Consider the following 6,531-nt stretch of genomic DNA (forward strand, 5'->3'; position numbering starts at 1 on the left):
GGAAAGAGCAAGAGAAACAGGAGGGAGAAGAGGAGGGAGGGAGAGAAAGAGAGATGGAGGAAGAATGATTCACCTCTACTCTTAATTGCAGAGAGACTGTTAAAATAGTTTACCTGTATCCTCAAAGAGCCCAGAGCTCTTCGCTCCTTACTGCTCACATGAACTAGCATCGTGAACCTGCTGTCCACCCAGCTCATACCCCATGGGTGTAGACGGTCTCTCATCAAATATACTTCCTTCACAGATCCCTCATTTCTGTTCTTCCTCCAAACCCCACATCAACAGTAACAAAACAGACAGAATTCACCTTTCAGTTTTTGCAGAGCTTTGTTTTTGTGGATCCCTTTGCCAACAAGGGAGTGTAGGCCAAGTTCCATAGCAGGGCCTTTCCTCAGAGCTCTACTTGGGAATACCTCCAGCAGAGTGCTTTGGTGCCTGGCAGGATCCAAGATCCTGAGAGGAGCAAACACTCTCTCTCTCTCTCTCCCTCTCTCTCTCTCTCTCTCTCTCTCTCTCTCTCTCTCTCTCTCTCTCTCTCTCTCCAGTGATGACTGGCTCACACACCTGAATAGCACTTAGCAAAAATTACTCCTCCATCAAGAGGAAGACAGAAAAGGCAGCCACAAGTAAGTGTCAACTTCAACAGCACGTGACCTGCAGGATTAACCCTGGGAGCCCAAAGTCCCTGATGTAGATAGACCTTTAACAGCTGGAAGACCTCGGGGTCTGAAAATGTGTCCTACTCCTCACAAGCTCCTGGAGAGAGATGTGCCCTGTGGCTAGGTGATCGCTGCTTCTTGTCTCTAGAGTCATTCCGCAATCCCATCTATGGCCACAGGCTGAGGGTCTGTTTTCACGTAAAATAGCTCCAAGGTAAATGTGACTCAATATGCTCTACCAGATCTGACTGAATATGGGCCTTATGCCCTATGAGACAGTAGAAAGTAGCTCTCCTATGTTTCCCTTGGTGGGACAAACATGAAATCAATTAATCTGATACACAGAAAATGGAGCGTGGCTGAGTGTGCATTCAAAGGAGTGGTTTTTTTTTCTTGAGTCTCAAGGAAAGGGAATAAATCCTCAACTGTCCCAAATATATATTGACCTCACAAGTCATCCTGACCTTCCAACACACAGTCCTCACCCCCAACGTGTTGAAACCAGGCCTCTGGAACCTTCACTGCGTCCCATGGCTGACTCCACACAGCATGTGCAGTCGGCCTTACTAGAGGATTTCCCCAAGCCTTTTACTCATTCATCCTGTCTCTTAACTTCTTTGACCAGGTTGTAAGAAGAGTCCATCATCCAGGCTGGCACTTAACAGCCATGATGGTGCTCACCACAGAGGGTGTGTGTGTGTGTGTGTGTGTAATCAGTCCAGAGAAATGATAAAAGCCAAGAGAGAGAGAGGAGAAGGCTACAATCCTTGATAAGAAATGGACTCATTATCTTGCCCATGTAATTGTAATCCCTCTGTACAGTATTTTCACAATAAAAAAAATAATAACAAAAAAGAGAGAGAGAGAAAGAGAAGGAAGGAAGGAAGGAAGGACGGGCAACACCTGCTGGTACATAATTTAATTCCACCCAAGAGATAGACTGTAGGACCCCACATGCCTGGTCTGTGAGTGCAGTGTTGTATGTAGAAGAGAAAAGAATGGTTGTGTCTGGGAAGACAGAGAAGTTTCCAGAGATGACATGAGCATGCTCCCTGGTCACAGTCACGGGAAAAACACATTTCATGCCATGACAAAGACATTAAAGGGATTCAGGGTAATAAAATGAATGCAGTTCTATGTTCATATATTCTTTCTTGTCTTCAGGGTATAATGAAGCCATTCATTCTTTAATCCATCCCAGGAGAACATAAAGGACTTAGATTAAGGAGAAAAGAGAGGCATTGTAAAGCAGTTTGAACAGGTAACCTCTGCCCATTCAGAAAGCACAGATCAAGGTGCGAGCTTTCCTAAAGGAAACACCATCTTGACTGAGTCAGAGTCATGAGAGGGGGTCTGGCCCTCTATAGAGGGTCTGTCGGCCCTCTATTACTCAAGACTGTCACTGATCAGCAGAAGAGCTAAGCCAAGGTATTCAACCACGTTAGCCCTGTTTCCTCACTGTAAAGTAGTGACTTTCATCACTGCTAAAAATATGAATTAAATAATATTGCGGTGTTTCTCAGCTAGGAATCCACAGCTGTAGTTTCCAATTTGTCCACAGATATTTCAGGAATTTTCTAAAGCCACAGTTTTTAAAATTAGGATTGTCATGTGGATAGCAGATTAAATCTCCTCATAGAACATATTCCAGAATACCTGCACAATTATAAATCATCTCATGAGACTTTTTTTTCTTTTTTGCCTGGGCACTGTCCCTGAGCTTCTTTTACTCAAGGCTAGTACTCTACCACTTGAGCCACAGCGCTACTTCCAACCTTTTCTATTTATGTAGCACTGAGGAATTGAACCCAGGGTTTCAGAGTGCTAGGCAAGCACTCTGCCACTGAGCCACATTCCCGCTCTTTACATGAGACTGTCAACATATCAGATACTCTAGGCAAGATCATGGTAACATAGGACAGGAAGGATGAGGGACTGGTATGTTAAGATTCCTATAGTCACTAAAACCGTGACTGTAATTAATTTGTGAAATGCTGTATAAGTGTGTATGTCCATACGTATTATAATCTCTAGACATCTACTTTATAAATTATAGGACATATAAAAATAATTTAATAAAATACTAAAAAGTTTTTTTAAAACCTTAATAAAAACAAAAGAGGGGAACCAAAGGAGCAAAAAACCAAAAGCACAAACAGAAAACAAATAATAAAATGGCAGCGGAACAAAAATCAGAAGGTACAAACAGGAAACAAATAACAAAATTTGTCAGAATAAAATTATAACTTATCATTAATTACTGCAAAATAAATGGGTTAAATGCATCCATTAAAATATACATATTATCTAATCATTGCAATATATGTCTATATTCTAGAACTAAAGAATCTGAGGTAGGCAGAACATAAGTGTGAGGCTAGCTTGAGCTATACAACAAGACTCCATCTAACTGAAAACAAAGGAGATAGATAGATAGATAGATAAATAGATAGATAGATAGATAATCAAGATAGATAGATAATCAAGATAGATTTCTGTAAACCCATGATCCAACTACCTGTTTTCTATAAGAACTTGCTTCATATATAATGGTATCGATGGGTTAAGATAAAGGGATGGAGAAAGATATTACAGAGACACCATATAAAAGAAAACCCCACTTAGTGGCTATATTTTTATCAGACAACACTTGATTTCAAAATTGAAGAAATTACAAGGGTCAACTCACCAAGAACAAACTGTAATCCTAAGCATATGCCCAACAACAGAGCTTCAAAACACATGAATCAAAAACTAATAAGAACTGAAAGGAGAATTAAACACGTCTATAATTATAATTAGAGACTTCAACACTTTCCTCGCAATGATAAATACAACCAATAGACAAAAACCCAACAAGAATATAGAAGAACAGAACAATGTCATTAACCAATTGGATCTAATTGACATTTCTAGAACACTTCATGCAAAAATAGCTGATGCATATTCTTGGGCCATCACAAAAACAGACTATACTACACATATAATATAAACTTTAATATGTTAAAAAAAATTGAAACCATACCAACTATTATCTGACCATAATGGAATTCAACTAGATCACTAATAGAGAGTTAATAGGAAACTTTTGGAAGTTAAAGTAACACACTTCCAAATCATCCATGGGTTAAAGAGAAAGAAGTCTCAGGAGAAATTAGGAAGTATTTTTACCTAAACAAAAATGAAAATACAATATATGCAAATCTCTGAGATGTAGGAAGGCAGTACTTCTAGAGAAATTTATAGCATCAAATGATTGCCTTCAGAGTAAGAAAGAAGCTGGATGCTGATGGCTTACATCTATACTCCTAGCTATTCAAGAGGCTGAGATCTGAGGATTGTAGTTCAAAGCTAGGCTGGACAGGAAAGCCAATAAGACTCTTACCTCCCATTAACCACCAATAGAAGCTGGACTGGAGCTGTAGTTCAAGTGGTAAAGTGCTAGCCTTGCAGAGAAAAATAAAAATAGAAAAAGCTCAGGAACAGCGTGCAGGCTCTGAGTTCAAGCCCCAAGACTGATAACAAAAGAAAAAAATGGTTTCTAGTTTTTAAAAAAAATCTAAGTTTTCTAGAGATGAGAAAACATTATAAGCACCTTCATTTAAAAGAGCAGAGAAATCTCAACTAAGTTACTTAATGATGCACCTCAAGCTCCTAGAAAAACAAAAACAAGCCAAGTTAAAAATCAATAGATAGACACTCAGCCATAGAGCTGGTCCTGTGGAGCCAAGCAGGAAGCTACGCTGAATCTGAGCTGCCACTGCGGCGCCAGGCCCTGGGATCTATTGAGTAACTATGGAAGACTATGTCAAACCAGAAAAAACTGGAGCAGGCACCTGTGTGTAAGGGTAGACACAGAACTACAGGCCAAATAGTAGCAGGAAGAAAATCAGACTGGAAAGTGACGAGGAAGGGGTTTCTAGTACTGCCATTTGGGAAATTTCTCTACTAAAAGAAGTTTGTCATCCAAATATTGTCAGTCTTCAAGACGTGCTTATGCAGGATTCCAGGTTATATCTCATCTTTTAATTCCTTTCCAGGGATATCAGGAAATACTTATTAGATTCTATCCCACCTAGTCAGTCCATGGATTCTTCACTTGTTAAGAGTTATTTGTACCAAATCCTCCAGGAGATAGTGTTTTGTCACTCTAGAAGGATTCTTCAGAGACTTAACATCTCAAAATCTATTGATTGATGATGAAAGAATAACCAAGTTGTCTGACTTTGGACTTGCCAGAGCTTTTGGAATACCTATTAGGGTATATACACATGAGATAATGACACTGTGGTATAGATCTCCAGAAGTATGGCTGGTATCAACCCGTTACTCCACTCCAGTGGACATTTGGAGTATAGACATCATATTTGCAGAGCTGGCAACTAAGAAGCCACTTTTCTATGTCAATTCAGAAATCGATCATCTCTTCAAGATTTTCAGAGCTTTGGGTACTCCTAATAATGAAGTGTGGCCAGAGGTGGAATCTCTACAGGACTAAAGAATACATTTCCCAAGTGGAAATCAGGAAGCCTAGCTTCCAATGTCAAAAATGTTAGTCTATGATCCAACCAAATGTATTTCTGGCAAAATGGCACTGAATCATCCATATTTTGATGATCTGGACAATCAGATTAAGAAGATGTAGAAGTCAGGCAACAGTGGCTCACGCCTGTAATCCTAGCTAGTCAGGAGGCTGAGATCTGAGGATCATGGCTCAAAGCCAGACCAGGCAGGAAAGTCCGAGACTCTTATCTCCAATAAAACACCAGTAAACCAGAAGTGGGGCTGTGGCTCAAGCAGTAGAGCATTAGCCTTGAGCTGAAGAGCTTAGGGACAGTGCTCAGGCCCAGAGTTCAAGCCCCACAACCAGGAGAAGAAGAAAAAAAAAATGTACAGCTGTCTGGGAAAAGTTTGACACATTATATTGATGATGTATTCATCTTCAATAGGGTTTTACTGCTGGCTATATTTTTGTCTTATATATGTTTCTTCTCTGTGTAAAAACGCAGCTGTACCTCCATCTTCTAATTTCAAAAGTATAACTTAAATGTAAATATTGTTCTATATGAATTTAAATATAACAATTCTGTAAAAAAATCAATAGATATAAAAATAAAGATCAGGGCAAGAATTAATTAAATGAAGACTAAAAGGGTAATTCTAGGAATCAATGAAACAAAAAGTTGGTTCTTTGAAAAGATAGATAAGACTGACAAATCCTTAGGGAAACTGAGAGACAGAGAAACAGAGAGACAGAGAAAGAGAGAGAGAGACAGAGAGAGAGAGATCTAAATCAATAAAAGAAAAACTAATAGCAATAACGCCCAAAGAATGTTAATAAGCTGAAAAATGTAGAAGAAACAGAAAAAAAAAGTTCTAAATAACAAAATCGAACCAAAAATACATAAACTATCTGACAAGATCTACAAGAAGTAATGAAATTGAAACAGTACTAAGGAGACTCCCCATAGAGGAAAGACCAGGACTGGAAAATTCATCACCGAATTCTACCAGACCGTTAAAGGAGAGCTAACAATAGTACTCCTCAAACTATTCCATAAAATAGAAAGTGAAGGAACACTATAAACTTGATCATTGAAACAAGTATTACCCTGATAACAAAAGCAAAAAACAACCTAAATGAAAAGAAAATTATAGACAAATTTCCTTGATAAGTATAGACAAAAAATTCTCAATAAAATATTTGCAAACAAAATTCAATAACACATTAAAAAGATCAGTGACGCTGGGCACCTGTGGCTCATGCCTGTAATCGTAGCTACTCAGAAGGCTGAGATCCAAGGATCGTGGTTCAAAGCCAGCCCAGGCAGGAAAAGTCCATGAGACTTTTATCTCCAATAAACCACCAGAA

The 6,531-nt window shown here is 39.0% G+C and overlaps 1 pseudogene; it reads left to right on the forward strand.

Annotated features, from left to right (window-relative positions):
* Positions 1–4,454: 4,454 nt before the first annotated feature.
* LOC105984613 lies at positions 4,455–5,304 on the forward strand (annotated as a pseudogene).
* Positions 5,305–6,531: the final 1,227 nt, after the last annotated feature.

This window comes from Dipodomys ordii, unplaced genomic scaffold, assembly GCF_000151885.1.
Source record: "Dipodomys ordii isolate 6190 unplaced genomic scaffold, Dord_2.0 Scaffold2, whole genome shotgun sequence".
Lineage (NCBI taxonomy): Eukaryota > Metazoa > Chordata > Mammalia > Rodentia > Heteromyidae > Dipodomys > Dipodomys ordii.